We start from the raw sequence: 23027 nt of genomic DNA, 5'->3' as shown, positions 1-23027 counted from the left end.
CCTTGTGCTCCTCCACCTTCCATTTGAGGATGCCCACATATGCTTAATTGGGTTTAGGTCTGGAGACATGCTTGGCCATTCCATCAACTTTACCCTCAGCTTCTTTAGCAAGGCAGTGGTCGTCTTGAAGGTGTGTTTGGGGTCGTTATGTTGGAATACTGCCCTGCGGCCCAGTTTCTGAAGGGAGGGGATCATGCTCTGCTTCAGTATATCACAGTACATGTTGGCATTCATGGTTCCCATAATGGACTATATCTCCCCAGTGCCGGCAGCACTTATGCAGCCCCAGACCATGACTCTCCCACCACCATGTCTCTTGACTGTAGGCAAGACACACTCATCTTTGTACTCCTCACCTGGTTGCCGTCACACAGGCTTGACACCATCTGAACCAAATACGTTTATCTTGGTATCATCAGACCACAGGACATGGTTCCAGTAATCCATATCCTTGTCCTGCTTGTCTTCAGCAAAGTGCAGGATTTCTTGTGCATCATCCTTAGACAAAGCTTCCTTCTGGGACAACAGCCATGCAGACCAATTTGATTCAGTGTGCAGCTTATGGTCTGAGCACTGACAGGCTGACCCCCCACCCCTTCAACCTCTGCAGCAATGCTGACAGCACTCATATGTCTATTTCCCAAAGATAACCTCTGGATATGATGCTGAGCACGTGCACTCAACTTTGGTCGACCATGGCCTGTTCTGAGTGGAACCTCTCCTGTTAAACTGCTGTATGGTCTTGGCCACCATGCTGCAGCTCAGTTTCAGGTTCTTAGCAATCTTCTTATAGCCTAGGTCATCTTTATGTAGAGCAACAATTCTTTTTTCAGATCCTCAGAGAGTTCTTTGCCATGAGGTGCCATGTTGAACTTCCAGTGACAAGTATGAGAGAGTGAGAGCGATAACACCCAATTTAACACAGCTGCTCCCCATTCACACCTGAGACCTTGTAACACTAACGAGTCACATGACACCAGGGAGGGAAAATGGTTAATTGGGCTCAATTTGGACATTTTCACTTAGGGATGTACTCACTTTTGTTGCCAGTGGTTTAGACATTAATGACTGTGTGTTGAGTTATTTTGAGGGTACAGCAAATTTACACTTTTATACAAGCAGTACACTCACTACTATACATTGTAGAAAAGTGTAATTTCTTCAGTGTTGTCACATGAAAAGATATAATAAAATATTTACAAAAATGTGAGGGGTGTACTCACTTTTGTGAGATATTGTATATTCATTTTATCTGTAGCAATAGACTACAGGTGTATGACAGTATGCACACATGTATGAGTAAATATTTTGGTGTGTAAAACTTAGCATAAGCTGATACTTTTACATCTCATCATCATGAAGGCTAAAATGCTTTTTGTTATAGGCTGAGAATGCTCTGCTCTGTCCTTTCCTCTCATTTGCACTCCTGCTTTGTCAACCTTTAGCACAAGCTTTCAATGGAGACTAGAAGTGGCTGTTTCAACATATATTACGCCAGCATGGTCTGCTGTTATCACGGTCAGGAAAACTCAGCCTGAGAAATACAGTGCAGCCATCAATAAAATCAGGGAATGGGAAAGAAGGGTTTCTAACTTAAAGGCCCCTTTTACATGTAGGGGAATCTGTCCACTAATCCCAGCTGAGCAGGCAGATGGCTTGTCCATGCCTGCTCTGCTTATGCAGAGCGGACACGGATACAGCCCACTCTCCTCTGTAGGTGGTCGGATGTAATCGGACCATCTGTCTTTTTACCTCCGACTGTCGTCCGATCCACCATATGGATGGGGAACAGATCCCCCATCTGTCTGTTTCTGGCAGATAGGATTTGATCAAATGTCGGTGGGTGTCAACAGCAAACAAAAGGGTTCATAAAGAGCACAGTGGAGGGACCTGTCTTCCAAGACAAAGATTAGACTGATACTGCAAGTCAAAATTCTATTTTCTTAGTTGTACAGTACAGGACACAGGATCTTTAGTCTTTAACCATGAGATATCCAAAAGCAGTCTAAAATTGGGGTGGGCAACACAGTAAACAAAGACCAATAGTAACTAACAGGTCAAAAAGAGGTTGACAGGCTCAGAGAGCAGCTAGTAGCACCTTACACTGGAAAATGGCATCAGAGAAGGCCTGAACATCGATCTGGTAGGACAAATGTGGGAGCAGAACATCAGCTGACAGCCTTGCAAGTCTAAAAAATAGATGCCTGCTGCCAAAAAGCCAGTGAAGCACTCATCTAGTGGAGTGCTCCTTAATGCTATCCTTTAGACCATAGGCTTGAGTGATGACTTGTTAAACCACCTAGCAATGGTATAGAGAGATGGGGGGGAAATTGCCTAAAAGAGACTGCAGCTATGAGCTAGACTATTATGCCCTGTACACACAATAGGGTTTTCCAACAACAAATGTTTGATGGGAGCTTGTTGTCGGAAATTCCAACCGTGTGTAGGCTCCATTGGACATTTTCCGTCGGAATTTCCAACAAACAGAATTTGAGATCTGGATCTCAAATTTTCCGACAACAAAATTTTGATCATGTGTACACAATTCTGACGCACAAAATTCCATGCATGCTCGGAATCAAGCAGAGGAGCCGCACTGGCTATTGAACTTAATTTTTCTCAGCTCATCGTACGTGTTGTACGTCACCGCATTCTTGATGTTCGGAATTTCCAACAACATTTGTGTGACCGAGTGTATGCAAGACAAGTTTGAGCCAACATCCGTCGGAAATAAATCCAGGATTTTGTTGTCGGAAAATCCTATCATATGTACAGGGCATTACAGTGTGTACTACGTCAAAACAGCAAATTAACATTTCAATTACATACGACTGGAGATGTTACAGGACTATAGGGATCTTTCATCCCCTTGTAGCAAGGTTTCCCCATTCCTCTGTCTCCTCCTTCTTAATCCCACCCTTTGGCTGAGGTGGCTGTTGGGATTTTCAATTCACTTCTTTTCTTTCCCCTTGTGGATACTAGGAGTAGAGTCTAGTCTGTAAGCTGAAGGTTGCACCTGCATACTCTGTTGTGTCTGGGGATGTCTCTTCTTGCTGAGCCACCTGGAACACTGGACAGCTCCCTGGACAATTCCTTGAATGATCCTGCCTTGACCCTTGTACTCTTTGCTCCACACATGAACTTCCTATTAAAGCCATGCCTTTGCACTTCCTGTTTGCTAGATTATTGTGCTCCCTCCAGCCAATATCTCGCTCTTGTCACTCCTGCTGCAATCTGTTTCTTTGCTACCACACGTTACTGACCTTTAGCTTGTTTACTGACTATGCTTCTGCTTACCCCTACCTTATACCTACCTATATCTGCTACTGGACCCTGGCTTACTCACTTCATGGTGGGGTGATCCTGAGGACTGCAACCTAGTACTAACATGCAGAAAAACCCCATCTCCACCATCAAGAGCTCTGGTGAATATTTAATACTTAGACTCCCCACCTCAGATGAGCCTGTGCCATCTGCCAGGGTGACCTGCTTCTGTACTTATCTAGCTGGTTGATGGGTGGCCTTTCTACTGCTATAGCTACTGACCACTGAGCCTGACTCCAGATCATGACAGCGCTTGTGATAGGTCCACATCATCCCAATGGAGAGTGTGTATGTGTATATATATATATATCTATCTATATATCTATCTATCTATCTATCTATCTATCTATCTATCTATCTATCTATCTATCTATCTATCTATATATATATATATATATATATATATATATACACACACACACTGTACAGTGTATATATAGTGGAGAGATGAGCGGTGGTAGAGGGACTGCCTTACAAATTGTGCCAGTAAAGAAAAAAATATATCAGTAAGCTTGGGAGAGATGTCAATGGACTGGGTCTCCTCCTATGCTAAAACCTCAGAACCACATGGGCAACCTCCCCCCTCCTCTTTCAGGAAGCACACAAGGTGTAAGAGCAAACTTAAAGATGGATACTGGAGGAAAGACTGAGGAAGCAAGCTTGAGACGCCTGCAGTTAGAGGCCTCTAAAAACAGGATTTTTTTTACTTACCTGTAAAAACATTCACTAAAAGTACATCACAGGAAACAAGAAGTGTATTCCTAGATGAATGGGTTATGCTCCACCTCCAGATGATTAGACATTAACGAATAGCAAAGCTGAAACCCAGCCAAACATGTAACATAGGAGTGAAGATAAACACAGTTTTTTTTCAGGTAATTCAAAAATCCAATTTTTTTATTGTTCATCACAGGACACAACAAAAAACCCTAACAGGACAGGGTCAAGGCCTCTCAGAGTGCTAAGAACTAACTCAGAGAACTAAGGTCTGGCATTGAAGGACCCACAAAGCACCAATGCTTCCAGTGGAGGAGGCCTTAACATGAAAAGGGGAAAGACTTTGCTTTCAAGTCATATACTTGAGTGAAGAGTTGACAAATCCACCTAGCAATGGTGGAAGCAGCCTCCCCCTACCTAGAACATCAGGTAATACAGCCAGTGTGTCTGACTGACAAATAGAAGCTGTAGCCGAGCGGAAGAATGTCACAGTCCAAACAACATCCAAAATGTGGTGGGCAAGCTCCTTAAATGTTTTTTAAGAGTAGCATAAAAATATTTCGAAACAAATAGGTTAAAAAAAAAATAATAATAAACCACACTGTGTAAGGTGATGGCTCCAGGCCTCAAAACACCACACTACATTAAGTGTTGATTATACCACAACCCAGCTGTTGTGTAAATATCAAATAGATATCGAAAAAGAGATACGAAAAACAGTGCTAATCAAAAAGTAAATAAATATACCACAATACAATTTATAGATGCAATTGACCCAAATCCTTTAGAACATGCTCTGGTGATCTATATGCACAATTAAACTGATATTTTGTTTCTGGAAGTTGGCTGGGTCTTTGTAGGTTCCCATCCACCTCCTTATTTATTTATTTATTTATTTCAGGTACTTATATAGCGCCGTCAATTTACGCAGCGCTTTACATTACATTGTACATTCACATCAATCCCTACCCTCAAGGAGCTTACAATCTAAGGTCCCTAACTCACATTCATACATACTAGTGACATTTTAGACAGGAACCAATTAACCTACCAGCATGTCTTTGGAGTGTGGGAGGAAACCGGAGTACCCAGAGGAAACCCACGCAGGCACAGGGAGAACATGCAAACTCCAAGCAGGTAGTGTCGTGGTTGGGATTCGAACCAGCGACCCTTCTTACTGCTAGGCAAAAGTGCTACCCTTTTGATGTGGGATCTATTTCAGAGGAATACAAGGATATCTGGACTGATCCCTGGGTTGGATTTGGTGAGTCAGAGAGAAGTTGAAGAGGTTTGGGTGGAGGTAGAGCCCTGTGACATCAACACGCATACTGAGGTTGCATGCATGTGACGAGGAATTGGTCTATTACACAGATTGATTGATTCCTAGTGTTGGACATTAAGCACCAAAGGAGGTAAGTGAATTTTATTTGTTTTAACCTGTTTTGATAATAAATCTGTGCGCAGTGATTTCACTTTGTTGAAATAGAAATGCACTTTATGGAACACTTTATATAGGATTTGGATCAATTAGGTTTATGAATTATATTGTTTTTTTAATTATTTGTGATTAGTGCTGTTTTTAGTGTCACTTAAAACAACTCTGACCTTATAAAGCACAAGAAATAATTCCTTAAATGATAAGACTATAAACTCAGAAAGCCACCAACCCAAGAGGTAAGAGGTGCAGGTAAGGCAACCCTACAAGAAATAAAAAGGTAGAGAAATGTCCCCAGTCAAAAAAAATCAGGCTGAACTAACAAAAACAGTCATCGGAGAACATACAGGTGGCCCCACGCAAGCCACGTATTGGCCAAAGGCTCTTGCCAAGGCAAGAGCATTCTCAGCATTCCAGACATTAGTGGCTGGGGAGGTCCACTTGCCAATTTTTTACACATGGAATGTGCTCAGCAGACAGGGCTGGAATGCAAAGTTCTGCTGCGGTCAGAGTGAACACTGCTACTCGGAGCGGCCTGACAATTGATGTATGCCACAGCCTTGGCATTCTTGACTGTACCCCTGACTGGAAAACCCTGATGTAGAGGACTCCAGTGATGAATGGATAGTGGAGCACCCTGAGGTCCAGAACGATCAGTAGCCGAGCTTCCTTCAACAAAGAAATCCTCAGAAGCAATAGGGACAGCGCTTCCCTCCAGCTCAACAGGCTGATGTCCATCGTTAGTACCTTTCAGATCACCGGGAGAAATTACTTTCAGCTCCAGACTGGACAACAACCACTGCAGGACCCTCCTGGCCAGATGCATTGGTGAAAAACAAATAGAACTGGCGCTCAGAGGCTATGAAGCAAATTAATGTAAAAGTTAATAAAATAAAAAGTCTTATGCTGGATCAATCCTGGTGTAGCACCGGGATTGATCCAGCATAAGACTTTTTATTTTATTAACTTTTACATTCATTTGCTTCATAGCCTCTGAGCGCCAGTTCTATTTGTTTTTATGCTGATTTGTGGAGTCTTATTGGCGGCTAGATGGTTTGAAGCTCTCGTCCCATTATTTACTCTGTTTTAACTGTGTATTATACGGTGATTATTACTAGCCTTGTATTCCCTCCAATCTCTGATCTTGCTAGCTGATTGCCCATCTGCTGTTTTAACCCTTTTTTTGTATTTTTTAGCATAGGAATGTTTGCATATATTCATTCGTTCCCTCAGTAGGTATATACACGTGTACATATATAGATATGCCATTGTTGTACATATAATTTAATTCTTTCTAGTTACTCTACACATTAGTTTTACCACATAAGTCTTTGTTTTTTATCTATAAATATATATATAAATTTTATATCATATATATATAATTTCCTCATCATGATAGAATTAATTAATGAGATAGAATTTCACAAATTCGAAGTATTAGATAACTTATACACCATTTTACCTTCCAATTTATTTTGCACCACTTCTACACTCACACGGTCCGATCGATACACACTTTGTGGGAAATTTAAAAAGTTGGAGAGACTCATCCATTCCGCTAACATCCAGTGGTGGGATGAGTTCTTTCTAAAGAAATATATACAAGAAAAGATTTCCCCCCAGAGGCTTGAGGGTGCTAAAAACTTGTTCATTTTTAGATACCACCCATAATTCTAAATGGGAAGGTATAGCGGGATTCTCCACCGCCAAGTGGCTAGAGGTCATTGCTAGCCAAAGACACATCAAATATAATGAATTGGTCCACCAAGTGCAAATACTTTCATCTGATATTATTGGTCACCAATGTAAAATTCCATCGACCTGGTTGGATAAACTTAAGAAGAATACTAAAACCAAGGAGAATTATCTTATTGAAACTAAGCTTAAAAAATTCCATAGAGATTTAGATGACTACTCTCGAGGAAAAGTTTTCTCTTGGAAAAACCATAAATCAATACCAGCACTTATGTCTATATCACCTTTTTCAAGGGTGCCCACCCATAGCTCTAATACAATGTATACTGTCCCTCATAAGGGTCCTGTTCCAACTGCTATTGTTAATAATTATCATGCACTTTCTTCCAATACATCTAACAATAACCCCAACCCATATAGGGCCCGCCCATTACCCCAGAGAATATCAACCAAGCAGAGATTCAAAAACAAATATAGACCTCTAGCTCCTCCCCTCAAAAATGATGCACCTACTAACAAGGTGATCACCAGCTCTGTGGAGCTTAAAAACATCTGCACTGAAATATCCTCTGTCACATCTTGCTTGAAGGCTATACCTGCAATATCTCCAAGTTCTGTTTTGTCTTGTTCTAATATTTCTTCTCTTACCACTTGTGTTTCATCTGGTCCTGGAGCCCCTTCATCTACTACTGTAGACACGGGACACTCCATTAGTGACAATAGTGGCAATAATAATCCGCCCTCCTCCACACTTGATCTCTTGTTAGGTGACTTCCAAAAGGGTGAAATACTCCTCCACTCTGCCTCCCTCTCTTTTTCTCCTTTTTTAGACAGGGGCACTCACCCAAAATCTCAACAAAAAAGAAAATACACAGACGAGGATGTAGGGGAGGACGCCATAGAAATAAACACCAGCGCCAAACTACAGAAACGATAAAGTTATTCAACCTATCGTCTCATGTATTAACTAAAGAAGACACCTCCCTGCTCAGTAGGGGTCTTACCTTTTCTCCCACCACACAACCCAATTAGTTCCAGCTATTTAAGGATCTAAATAAGTTCATTAGAAATCTTACCTTAAAAAGTTCTTCCATATACAATCCAACAAAATGATTGAACTTCCCACTTCACCTTCTCTCATGTCAGCAGATACCAACTTGGAGGATTTTACCGATAGCCCCCTTAGTGTGTATAATGATGAAGTTGAGGTGGAGGACTTGGCGGGTATTGACTCCAATTATGAGTTATTCACACAGCATCTTCAAACATCTCCCCCAGTAGCACATACATCATTGAAACCAAAGTCTTCTTTTTACCCCACTCAATCAAAGGGACCTTACTTGGAAGCCTTCTATAGGGTTGTGTTTGCGGATTTTCAAAAACCAGCTGAAAAATATAGCCAGCAAAATTTAACCTCTGGAGAATTAACTTCCTTAAAACAATTTCTAGATAACCCAGATCTTGTAATTAAGCAAGCTGACAAGGGCGGAGGAATTGTCATTCTAGATAAATCTGCATATGTAGCTGAAGCCATGAGGCTACTCTCTGATAGTAAAACCTACAAAAAATTGTCTTGTGACCCCTTACCTTCCTTCCGCATAGAAGCTGAACTCCTTATCACACACGCTATTATTGATCGTGTTCTTAATAAAAAGGAGGCTGCCTTTATACGCAAAGAATTTTACAGCACGCCCTACTTCTATCATTTACCTAAATTGCATAAAGACGCACAAAATCCACCCGGTAGACCCATTGTGGCCTCCATGAATAGAATCACTAGTGGATTCTCTTTCTATGTAGACTTTTTTTTGCAACCCTTGGCTCAGGCTCTACAGTCTTATATACGTGACTCCACACATTTAATGGTACTTTTGTCTCCCTATACTTGGACTGATAGCTATTCTTGGTTATCCCTTGACGTAAATTCGTTATATACGTCCATCCCACATGATGTGGGGCTATTGGCAGTGCAGAATTTCCTATTAACAGACCCCATGCTCAATACCAGACAGGCTGCCTTTATTCTGGATGCAACTTCATTCTGCCTCACTCACATCTATTTTCATTTTGAAGACCAGTTCTACCTACAGACCCATGGCACTGCCATGGGAGCCAATTTCGCCCCATCTTATGCCAACTTGACCATGGGTCATTGGGAGAATTTATTTATTTGGAACAACAATCCCTTTGCCCAACACATAGTCTTCTTTGGTCGTTACATCGATGACGTCGTCATCATCTGGGATGGTTCTCCCTCCCAGATTGATGACTTTGTCGTCCATTGTAACACCAACGACCTGGGGCTCTCCTTTTCAGCAGTCTGGAATAAGGACAGTTTAGCCTTCCTTGATTTAGAACTCAATCATGATGGTGATAATATCTTTTCTCGTAATTACACCAAGGCCACTGCTGGAAATTCCTACCTGCACTATGACAGCTGTCACCATCCACTATGGAAGAACAATATTCCTAAAGGACAGTTCTGCAGACTCAGGCAAAACTGCACAAGAGCTTGCAATTATGTTACTCAGAGTACACACCTTAAAAATAAGTTTATAGAGAAAGGTTATCCCACACCATTGATAGAACAGGCTTATAACCAGTATCTTCCGGGTAAGAAACCCAAGACTATTAAACCCCTGGAAGAGTCAGAGGTACGCTTTGTTACAGGGTTTCATAGCCAATACAGAAAGATGGAACATATACTCCTTAAACATTGGAACATTTTAAAACAAGACCCCCAGTTGAACACCACCTTGTGCCAAAGACCTAAGGTCACTTACAGAAGGGCCCCCACATTGAAGAATAAAATAGCACCCAGTAAGCTAAAATGTACAACTAAAGACAATCCCCTCTGCCTTATTCCTCTAGTAGGAATGTACAGGTGCAACAAACCACTGTGCTTGACTTGTGGTTTTGTGAATCATGGACAAAAGAGTTTTACCCATAAAGGCAGACTCTTTTCTTTTGACAAATTCCATAATTGTTCCAGCGATTATGTGGTGTATTGTCTCATATGCCCTTGTAAACTCTTGTATGTAGGCCGGACCATCTGCCCATTAAGACAGCGTTTTGGCAAGCACCGCCATTTGGTTGAACTAGGTTGTGACAAACACAGCGTGCCACGCCATTTCTTAAAGCACCACGCTCGCTCCACCATGGGCCTTCAAGTCTGGGTCATTGAATCCATACCGAAGGGTTTATCTGAAGCTGAGCGATTTTCGCGACTATGCAAACGCGAAATATTCTGGATTTATACCCTCGACATGCTTGCCCCTAATGGACTCAATGAGGAACTTGAAATTAATACTATTCTTTAAACATTTAGAATGGTTTCTTCCGTGTTTACTCCTTGTTTATGTTGCCTGTTTATATTTGGCGATTCGGCAATGTTTAGCAATAATTCTATTCACGTACTTTGGTGATTCACCTAGGTGCATGCGATTATGGGTGCTTGCACAAGTCGCATTTCTCACATAATCAGCATATATTACATATATTTTTTGCACCAACCATTTATAATGCTGTTCAGGTGCGTGATATCTAGTATATTGTGCACATTATGCATAGCATCTGGGTTTTATTTATTTATTTTAATCATGTACATACTTTATTCTAACTATATTTTCCACTCTATCTCATTATTATTAATTTTATGTTTTGTTGTGCTTTTTACTGTTCCTCTCCATAATATACCAACATCATAGGTTAATGTATGGCTATAATTATTTCTGAATTAGTCACTAATTTTATATAGCTTTTTTTGGTAGCCCCCTTTTCTTCATAGAATCATTAGACATTTTATTATAATTTATATTTATAATTTTTTTTATAATATATATACATTAATGTATATACATATGTATAGATTTTAATATAATTTTTGTATGCCACACACATATATCCCTTTATAGTTAGAGCTCCGATCACACACGATGATCCCAATCAGCTGCGAGTGTCTCCTAACCGGCTGATGCCTGTTATAAATAGCTCCTCACTTCTCCCCTACCTTACACTTGAAAAAGGAGCGCGCATGTGCCGTACGGACCTTGCGCACGTTTAGAAACACGTTGTGTTTTTTCTCCCCACTGCTCACATTACCAGCCACTTCCTGGGCTGCTGCTCCGCTCCTCCGCAGAGACAGGCTGTGTTCCGTCCTGGCTTCCCATCAGATTGCGCTATAGGTTTGGGGGCATCCCTGGGAATCGTTGATTGTCCTTTTTCCTTCTCATCTTGGAAAATACCTTTCTGCTCTACATACCGCTTTTATATGTAAGTGGATACTTTTTATTGTCTATTGGTAAATAAATCATTTTACTTAGCAGCGCTCCTCTTCTTTTGTTTTTTGTCTTAGAAGCATTGGTGAGTCCAGGGAGAGAGCCCAATTGTCCCACGCTGTCAGAATGTTGAGTTGCAACAGTCTGGAGCCAAATTGGGCATACAGCACCACCTCAGCTGAGACCACTATCAAGCTAAGTCAAGAACTAGGTTTGGAAATCCAGGCTCTGCGACATTAGGAAGTTTTCTGCCTGCTGACTGTTCCCACAGAAGTAAGTCATCCAGATATTCCAAAATGGAGATCGTCTGAGCTCGAAGGACAGTCAGTAACAGGGCCAGTAACTTGTTAAACACTATAGTGCTGTTTTCAGCAAAACAGATTTTTTTCCACCTCACCAAAGCAATGCAAAGGAACTTTGACTTAACAGTGTAGCACCCCGGAGTTTAAGCAGGGTTTCTCCTCACAAATTTACTTGCCAGGAGTAGTCAGCCTGGTTGATTGTTAAAGAATCATTGATTTCTCCCTAAGTTTGGCCTTGTTGCACCTTTCTCTTCTACCACTAGGTGACTGGGTACTTGGTGGTACAGGATATGAGAAGGGCAACTCAAGGTCAGGTTATAGGTATATGGGGTATCTCAGCCAATGGGCAGGGGTTTTCTTAAATTACTTGGCCTGCTGGGAGAACCTATATATTCGGATGGAGTCAGGTGATCTATGTTCTGTGCCACCCGGATGGCTGTCTGGGTGGACGTATGTCGTGTTTCCCTGAGCTGCTAGGCCAGGGATTGGGCCTATGCAGGGGGCAGTTGGCTGCTGGGCAGTCTGAGGGCCTATCCAGAAGCAAGAGAGCAGTGCAGGGTTGGGATTGTGGCTTGCAGTCCAACCAGAAGTGCCGGTTCTGCTGGATGGAGAACCCGTCAGTGGTCGGAGGTAGAGGGGAAGCTGTTGCCACAAAAGGACCATCCAACTTGTTACCAGCAAGTAGCGGAGCCACATTCTCACCACACAGGCATGATGGGAAACTTCAGACGGTGATCAAGTCAGGGACCCAGCCAGCGTAAGTGATGGTTGCAGAGCAGCCTTGTGTGACAAGCCAGGGACCGAGCAGGCCAGCAGGGGTGAAGCTTGAGAAGTATCGGGAGGCCGGAGACCTTGCTACACCTGTAAATTCTTTATTTTGGAGTACAATACAGAATACAGGTTTGATATTCATAGACCCTGAGTTATAGGCTAATACCTTCTCCAAAAGTCCTCAGTTTTTTAGTAAGCAATGCAGGGTAACAAAGCGACAGAGGGGAGGTTGGGCTATGTCCTGTATTGTACTCAAAGATATGGAATTTACAGATAAGTAAAATCCCTTTCATCTTAACTGTACAGTACAGGACACAGGCTTAATATTCATAGACCCTGGGATGTGCTTAAGCAATGAATAAGAAGGGAGAGCAACAACAAGGCAAACAGAATTGTGTCACTGGACCCAACTGAATGCTGCTGTAAGAACCTTGCAGCTGAAAGCTGCTTTAACAGAGGATTTAACATCCACCTAGTGTTGTTTCACAAAGCTAGGCAACAGAGGCTTGATGTTAGTACTACAGACCTGGTGGAGTGAGCACATATTATAGTAGGAGGTGCTTTATACTTTAGGGTGTAAGCTCTTGAGTTGTCTCATCCATCCACCAATGGCAATCTTGAAGCAGGATGTTGCTGCGAGGTCCTGAAGGAGAGACAAATAGGCTTCCAGAGAGAAACTGTAGCTTTAAGGTACACTCCAATGGTTCCGACCAAAGTCCACACAGTGTACGACAAACCGCTTTGGGTGCTTGGGAGCAGGGTACAAGGAAGGAAGGATTAGGTCTTTACTAAAGTGGCAAGTTGACACCACCTTAGGAAGAAATTAGTGTCTTTATCCTTGAGAAGAGTAAGGAATGGCTCCTTAAAAAAGAGATAGGGTAATTCAGAAACACATCTAACAGGTGACCAAAGCCACGAGAAGGCTACCTCACAAAGGAGCACAGGGTGCTATAAAGTGGAGGACTGATCCCAAAAACACTTTTAAAAATGTTTTTTTCCGAAGAAATAGTCAGCAATAGGTTTTTGGGGAAAAAAATGGACAAGGCCAAATCCTGTGCCTTAAGGCAGTGGCCATCAACCCTGTCCTCAGGGCCCACTAACAGGCCAGGTTTGCAAGATAACTGAAATACATCGCAGGTGATATTATTTGCTGCTCAGTGATTGCAGTATTCTAGTCTGCATCTCCCCAAGGTAATACATAAAACCTGGCCTGTTAGTGGGCCCTGAGGACAGGAGTTGATGACCACTGCTCAAGAAATATTTAATGCCAAGTCCTGATTGTAAAAACACCAGAATGTGAGACAAAGAATAATCTCTGGGGTCAAAGTGCCTGTGTTTTCACCAGGCAAAAGAAAGATTTCAGATACAATAGTTGATCTTTCTGGAAGTGGCTTTTTTTACTTTTAGCAATGTGGGAATGAGAGAAACAGAGACCTCTTTGTCGCTCAAGAACTGGGCTTCAACAGCCATGCTGTTAAAGCCAGTGACCGAGAAGAAGAATAGAACAGGGAACCCTGAAACAATAGTTCTGGTCTGTTTTGAAGAGGTCAGCGGTTGTATTCTCAAACCTGTGCATGTCTGTGTACCAGGTTCTTCTGCGCCAGTTTGGTGCAGAGAGACTCAATGGTTTACTCTCTTGCTCTAATTTGCAGAATAGCTGAGGCAAAATTCACACCGGAGGAAAGGCATATATTAGCCCAAACCTGATTCTAGGAAATTATCAGAGCATCCAATGCCAGTGATATAAGATTCCTGATCCTGGTCAGAAACAAAAGCAACTTGTTGAACCTGGCAGCCAGGATTTCCACATGTAGATGTCCCCTCCCCCTACTATGATGACATAACATATTGAAGATGTCAGAGTCAAGGGCTCATTCCATTTGGTTTAAGCAGCAGCGACTGTTATAATCTGCCTTCCAACTGTCCACACCTGGATCTGAACACCAGAGAACGCTGGACAGTGTTTCTCCATACATGAGATGATCAGGCTTTCTTAGTTTTAGGCTGCATGACCTCTTGTACCCCCTTTGTGACTTATATAGGCTACAACTGTGGGATTGTCTTTTTACACTCAGATCAGGTGTCCTTGAAGAAGAGGGTCTATTGCTGCAGAGCCACTTTGATCACTTTGAGATCCAGGATGTTGATGGGAAGTTTGGCTTCCTTGGGTGACCATGCTTCCTGACCTGTGAGAGATTGGAACACTCCTAGCTTGAGAATGGTATCGGTTATCACTCTCCATTGGCACATAAGCACAGACTTCCCTAATGCCAATACTGGGTTGGAAATCCACCAGACTAGTGAAGAGTTTCTTGCTTGGCTGGAGAGAAGCATAGGAAGGTCCAGGGAAGAAGTATGTGTGTTTTATGCGTGGAATTTGGAAAATGGAATAGCCTTGAAAGTGGCCAGCATAAGGACCAGAACTCTCATGGAAAATCTCAAAATCAGATGTCTCTTTGACCTTAAGACCCCATACACACTTAGCTTTTCTGCAGATTTTTATCTCCAGATTTACCAAAACCATGTAGTGCAAAGGGCCTTCCTGATTGCATACAAATCAAAACTCTTAAGGTTTGACCTCATATTAAATGGCATTGGTAAATCTGAAGACAAAAATCTGCAGAAAATCTAATAGTGTGTATTGGGTGTAAGACCCCGTATACACTATTGCACATGTAGTGCATTAAAGACTTTGGGTGTGATGCATGGACAGTCTTCTTCAGATCTCACTTTTGAGTCTTAGACCCCATACACACTATTAGATTTTCTGCAGATTTTTATCTTCAGATTTACCAAAACCATATAATATGAGGTCAAACCTTAAGCCTGGGTTCACACATGTGCGGTGCGAATTGAAGCTCAGGTTTCACTGGGAAGATAAAAATCTGCTGTTCAAAGGTTTCACTGTGTTGTAGCTGCGGATCAGTGAGCAGGGAGAGGAGCAGGGAGAGGAGGAGGGAAGGGGGGAGAGAGGGGGAGGTGTAGTGAGGAGAAGGAGAAAATCCTTGTTCAGAACGCAATGCATCTGCAAATCAGATGCGTTCCCATAGGAGATAATAGGCTTGTAGTTCGCACCGCAATTCCCAAAAAAAGGCACACGTTTTTTGTGCAATGCGCAGTGTGAATGCAACGCACATATGTGAACCAGATACATTCAAATGAATGTATTTTAAAATGTCCTGCGAATTGGATGCGGTGTAAGCTGCATCTAATTCGCATAGGTGTGAACGGGGGCTTAGAGTTTCAATTTGTATGCAGTCAGGCAGGCCCTTGCACTACATTTTGGTAAATCCGAAGACAAGAATCTGCAGAAAATCTAATAGTGTGTATGGGGCTTAAGACACACACCCATTAGAGGTCTTGCTGTCTCTTCCATTTTTCTGCAGCCAGGTCTTTAATGCACTACATGTTAATCAAACGAGACCAGCTGAAAGAACCAGGAACCAAATGTGGCAGGCCAAGCAGTGGATGCCTAGAAGCACTGCTGGAATGCTGGGCATGAAAGTGTGTTGTTTTCTATACAACCATTGTAGAGGTAAAAAGTGTGTCTGCGTGGGGGGGGAGGGGTGATGAGGGGTTAGTGAAGACTAGACCCACATAGGAGCATAAGATGCAGTTATAAAAAAAAAAATGATATATTAAAAGTGCTATTTGGGGGCCTTACTGGAGGATTCTTACAGGGCAATTACCCCCTTAATTACTTACCTTATATATTTTAAGTGGCTCATGCTTTAGGTTTTAGGCTAAGAGGCATTGGACACCCATATAACCTGTAAACACCCTTATTGTGCTATATGTGGAGGACATATCGTTTAACTGATGCGGGCTATCTGTGAGGTTGCCACCCTTAATCACCTATTATACATAATAAAGGTAAATACCTATAAAGCTTTACACCAGTAGCAAGTCCATTTATTATTTTCTTTTGAAATATTGGGATTACATTGCTTATGTTTTCAGGTCTTGGTAATCGTCACAATTTTGAGCATAGCATTCATAATGGTATAGCACCATCCAGCTAGCTGCTTCTGCGCTTAGAAAAACCCTATTAATGTGTTACAGCAGCTCCATGAAGGTGTGATTTTTAAAAATCTGCACAAATATAGGGCTACATACCACATTACGTTTTGAATCATGTTTTGCGGTCTACAGCTCATATATGCACCCCCACACCCATTTGGAAGCTTGACTCCCTCGCCAGTCCCGATGCTTCAGCTCAATCCTGAATGTCTATAATCCTGTAAGTGTATTTGTTTTGACTGATACAGGTTATGTATATCGTACAATTTATAGTACCTCACAAAAGTGAGTACACCTCTCACATTTTTGTAAATATTTTATTATACCTTTTCATATGACAACACTGAAGAAATTACACTTTACCACAATGTAAAGTAGTGAGCGTATAGCCTGTATAACAGTGTAAATTTGCTGTCCCCCTCAAAATAACAACACACAGCCGTTAATGTCTAAACCGCTGGCAACAAAAGTGAGTACACCCCAAGTGAAAATCTCTGAATCGGGCTCAAAGTGTCAATATTTTGTGCGGCCACCATTATTTTCTAGCACTGCCTTAACCCTCTTGGGCATGGTGTTCACCAGAGCTTCAAGGATACCTAAAGGTTCATTTTTTTTTTTAACCACTTGTTTACTGGGCACTTAAACCCCTCTCCTGCCCAGACCAATTTTCAGCGCTGACGCACTTTGAATGACAATTGCGCGGTCATACAACACTGTACCCAAATTAAATTTTTATCATTTTTTTCCCACAAATAGAGCTTTCTTTTGGTGGTATTTAATCACAGCTGGGCTTTTTATTTTTTGCTAAACAAACAAAAAAAGATGGAAAATTTTGGAAAAAAAAAATCATGTTTCATAGTTTGTTATAAAATTTTGCAAACAGGTAATTTTTCTCCTTCATTGATATGCGCTGATGAGGTGGCACTGGTGGGCACTGATAGGCACAGTTAAGGCAGTACTGATGGGCACAGATGGGTGGCACAGATAGGTGGCAGTGATGGGAACTGGTAGGTAGCACTGATGGGGGGCACTGATGTGCAGCACTGTTGTTGTGGCACTGTGGGCGCTGATGGGTGACGCTGGTGGGCACTGGTAGGCGGCACTGGCAGGGGGCACAGATGATCGCCGTGAACGGGACTGATGTCCCTCTCACGGCCACCAGTGATCGGCTTTTTTTTCCTCCTCACGCTCTCAGCGCGAGAAGAAAAAATAGCCGATTACCGGCTCTGTTTACATCACATGATCAGCTGATCATGTGGTAAGGGGTCAGGAACGACCCCTTACTCTGATCAGGTGAGTCTCATAGACTCGCTGATCACCGAGCGCGCCCTGCAGAGGGTGCGCAGGCCGCTCGTGCACGGGTCGACGTCAATAGACGAAGACCCTGCAATGTAGGTCCATGCTGTTGCCGTCATTTGGCAATAGCGTGGATATGAAGAGGTTAAACAAATATGTCATACTTGCCTCCTCTGTTCAGTTGGTTTTTGCCCCGATCCTCCTTCTGGGGTCCCTCAGCGGCACTCGTGGCTCCTCTTCTTCTTGAGTGCCCCGTGGCACTCGTGCGGGCGCGCCCCGTGTCCTGCTGCGTCTATTGACACAGACAGCAGGACTTGGTCCTGCCCCCATGTCATTGAATTTGATTGACAACAGTGAGAGCCAATGGCTGCGCTGCTATCAATCTATCCAATCAGGACCCAAGACACCGGCTGGAGCTGGTGTGCTCATCCCCGTCGCTGGAAAGACTGGGTTCAGGTAAGTAAAAGGGAGGCTCTGGGGGGCAGCTGCATCACTGGAGGTTTTTCACCTTAATGTATAGAATGCATTAAGGTGAAAAACCCTGAGGGTTTACAACCCCTTTCATAGGTTGCCACTGGAGTCCTCTTCCACTCCTCCATGACATCATGGAGCTGGTGGATGTTAGAGACCTTGCACTCCTCCACCTTCCATTTGAGGATGCCCCACAAATGCTCAATAGGATTTAGGTCTGGAGACATGCTTGGCCAGTCTGTCACCTTTACTCTCAGCTTCTTTAGCAAGGCAGTGGTCGTCTTGGAGACATGGTTTGGGGTCGTTATGTTGGGATACTGCCCTGCGGCCCAGTCTCGAAAGGGAGGGGGATCATGCTCTGCTTCAGTATGTCACAGACAGTACATGTTGGCATTCATGGTTCACTCAATGAACTGTAGCACCCCAGTGCCAGCAGCACTCATGCAGCCCCAGGCCATGACACTCCCACCACCATGCATGACAGACTTGTCTTTGTACTCCTCCCCTGGTTACCGCCACACACACTTGACACCATCTGAACCAAATAAGTTTATCTTGGTCTCATCAGACCACACGACATGGTTCCAGTAATCCATGTCCTTAATCTGTATGTCTTCAGCAAACTGCGGGCTTTCTTGTGCATCATCTTGAGAAGAGGCTTCCTCCTGGGATGACAGTCATTCATACCAATTTGATGCAGTGTGCGGCGTATGGTTTGAGCACTGACAGGCTGACCCCCCCACCTCTTCAACCTCTGCCTTAATGTTGGTAGCACCCATATGTCTATTTCCCAAAGACCACCTCTGGATATGACGCTGAGCACGTGCACTCAATTTCTTTGGTCGACCATGGCGAGGCCTGTTCGGAGTAGAAAATGTCCTGTTAAACCGTTGTATGGTCTAGGTCACCATGCTGCAGCTCAGTTTCAGGGTATTGGCAATATTCTTATAGCCTAGGCCAGTGATGGTAAACCTTGGCACCTCAGGTGTTTTGGAACTACATTTCCCATGATGCTCATGCACGCTGCAGAGTAGTTGAGCCTCATGGGAAATGTAGTTCCAAAACATCTGGGGTACCAAGGTTTGCCATCACTGGCCTAGGCCCTCTTTATGTAGAGCAACAATTCTTTTTTTCAGATCCTCAGAGAGTTCTTTGCCATGAGGTGCCATGTTAAACTTCCAGTGACAAGTATGAGAGAGTGAGAGCGATAACACCAAAATTAACACACCTGCTCCCCATTCACACCTGAGACCTTGTAACAATAACGATTCACATGACACCAAGGAGGGGAAATCGCCATTTGGGCCCAATTTGGACATTTCCACTTAGGGGTGTACTCACTTTTGCTGCTAGCGGTTTAGACATTAATGGCTGTGTGTTCAGTTATTTTGAGGGGACAGCAAATTTACACTGTTATACAAGCTGTACACTCACTACTTTGCAGCGTAGCAAAGTGTAATTTCTTCAGTGTTGTCACATGAAAAGGTATAATAAAATATTTACAAAAATGTGAGGGGTGTACTCACTTTTATGAGATATTGAATGTATACATTTGGTTTTTCCTGTAGACGCACCATAGAGCTGAACAAGAGACTGCTGTCGCAAAACATGTAGAGAGGAGCTACAATTTTTGGAATTTATAACCCTCACATCTTAAAGAACACTATGATTGCACATTCCTATGATTTTTCAAGTATCTTTACAATTGAAGTAATCTTATAGATAGGGAGAGTTACCAATTCCAAATATGTAAGGTGCTTTGATTTTATTGCGCATTTTCTACTAGTTTTTTTATACATTGGCCAAATGTATGGATTTATAATAAAGATGTAATTATTTTAAAGTACTGGTAGTGTACGTGCCTCGACAATTTTCCACAACTCACATACTAGACTGATTCCAAGGATGTGGTACTTGTTAATTTCTATATCCATTGTACCACCCTATGGCTACAATTGAATTCCTTATATAGCAGTTCATAATAAACCCAATGACATGGGCACATTATATGGCTTATTTGATCAAAATGATTAGGTACAGCCCTCCTAACCTTACTTGTACTTACAGTAGAACAGTAATTAGTACAAGTCATATGTGATAAAGTAACAAAAACGTGTAGTTACAAAGTTCCTGCTCTTGAAAGTGAAACACATCGATTTACCCATTTCCCAAAACGTTTACATTCAAGGCATACCATAAATGATAACGGTCAGCTGCTAGTGCTCTTAACTGAGAAGTCATCAAATGGCTAGTGTCATAACTGGTCACATGTGCAGTGCCATGGAAACAGCAGATCAGAGGCCAGGATGACAGCTTCCTTGGCTGTAAAGGATAGGAGGGTTTAGTTCAGTTTTACAAAAAGGGGAACTGCTGGGACCAAAAAAAAAATAAATAAATCTATAGTTCTAAAATGGCACAGCTGTTTAGATCCATCATAACCTTAAAAAAAAAAAAAAAGTAGTTTCTGAAGCTATAAGGGCTTCTAATACGCAAATTAGCTGATCACCTAAATAGACCCAGAATAATGTGACAGACACTTATTGCCCCTTTAAAACCACAGTTGAAGGCTTTTTTTTTTTTAATTTCTTGAAGATATTTATTACCATTGGTAAATGGTAATTGTATTTCTGAAACTGCACTACGGTTATATGTCCAGATGCATAAAATGCTAGTGTTTAATGTCAATCTATTGTGTAATTTTACTACTTTCTAATTCTTTTATTATACATGCTATTGCTTTCGTGGAAGTCCAGGCTTGAAGCCTAAAACTGCTCTCAACCACCTTCTAAACCTTATTCTAACTACCCTGAAGAAGGAAGGTGCTTATACTTGCCTATTCTTAGGGTGCTCTGGTCAGGTCACATCACCTCCCAGCAGCTGGCTTCAGGGGAGAGGAGAGAGCACCAGCAACTTCTGAAATGGCTGTGCAATGACATCTCCTAAAGGCTTACTATGAGGCAGACATTGTTGGTAGTCCCTCCTTTCCCCTGAAGCCCCTACTAGGAGCCAATCACAAGACCAGATCAGATTAGTATCAGCCCCAAGAACAGACAAGTATAAGCATCTTCCTTCTACCTAGAGATAGAAGGTGGGTGGGAGCTGTTGTAAGCTTACAGGGCCTTGAAAACGTATTCCTACCCCTTGAAATATTTCATATTTTGTCATGTTACAACCAAAACGTAAATATATTTATTGGGATTTTATGTGATAGACCAACACAAAGTGGCATATAATTGTGAAGTGAAAGAAAAATTATAAATTGTTTTTAAATTTTTTTTTTTTACAAATATCTGAAAAGTGTGCCATGCATTTGTATTCCACCCCCTTTACTCTGATACCTCTAACTAAAATCCAGTGGAACCAATTGCCTTCAGTCGTCATCTAATTAGTAAATAGAGACGACCCATGTGCAATTCAATCTCATAAATACAGTTGTTCTGTAAAGCCCTCAGACGTTTGTTAGAGAACCTTAGTGAACAAACAGCATCATGAAGGCCAAGGCACACACAAGACAGGTCAGGGATAAAATTGCGGAGAAGTTTAAAGCAGGGTTAGGTTATAAAAAAAAAATATCCCAAGCTTTGAACATCTCACAGAGCACTGTAAAATCCAAAAAAGGAAAGAGTATGGCACAACTGCAAACCTAGCAAGACATGGCCATCCACCTAAACTGACAGGCTGGGCAAGGAGAGCATTAATCAGAGAAGCAGCCAAGAGGCCCATGGTAACTCTGGAGGAGCTGCAGAGATCCACAGCTCAGGTGGGAGAATCTGTCCACAGGACAAGCAGTTGTGCACTCCACAAATCTGGCCTTTATGGAACAGTGGCAAGAAGAAAGCAGTTGTTGAAAGAAAGCCACAACAAGTCCTGTTTGCAGTTTGCGAGAAGCCATGTGGGGGACACAGTAAACATGTGGAAGAAGGTGCTCTGGTCAGATGAGAGCAAAATGGAACTTTTTGGCCAAAAAGCAAAACGCTATATGTGGCAGAAAACAAACGCTGCACGTCTCCCTGAACACATCATCCCCACAGTGAAACATGGTGGTGGCAGTATCATGTTGTGGGGATGCTTTTCTTCAGCAGGTACAGGGAAGCTTGTCAGAGTTTATAGTAAGAGGGATGGAGCCAAATACAGGGAAATCTTAGAAAAAAAAGACCTGCAATGCTGCGTACACACAATTGGAATTTCCAACAAATGTTCGATGTGAGCTTGTTGTCGGAAATTCCGACCGTTTGTAGGCTCCATCGGCAATTTGTCGTCAGAATTTCCAACAAAAATTTGAGAGCTGGTTCTTAAATTTTCCAACAAAATCCGTTGTCGGAAATTCCGATCTTGTGTACAATTTCAACACACAAAATTCCACGCATGCTCGTAATCAAGCAGAAGAGCTGCATTGGCTATTGAATTCATTTTTTTCGGCTCGTCGTACGTGTTGTACGTCACCGCATTCTTGATGTTCGGAATTTCTGACATTTGTGCGACCATGTGTATGCAAGACAAGTTTGACCCATTATCCGTTGGAAATAAATCCAGGATATTGTTGTCGGAATGTCCGATCATGTGTACACGGCATTAGAGTCTGCAAAAGACTTGATACTGGGCGAAGGACAACCACACTAAACATACAGCCAGAGCTACAATGGAATGGTTTAGATCAAAGCATATTCATTGCTAAATTGGCCCAGTCAAAGTCCAGACCTAAATCCAATTGCGAATCCC

This window comes from Aquarana catesbeiana, linkage group LG03 (genome assembly GCF_042186555.1).
Source record: "Aquarana catesbeiana isolate 2022-GZ linkage group LG03, ASM4218655v1, whole genome shotgun sequence".
In the NCBI taxonomy this organism is placed as follows: Eukaryota; Metazoa; Chordata; class Amphibia; order Anura; family Ranidae; genus Aquarana; species Aquarana catesbeiana.
Note: the sequence above shows the minus strand (reverse complement) of the source record.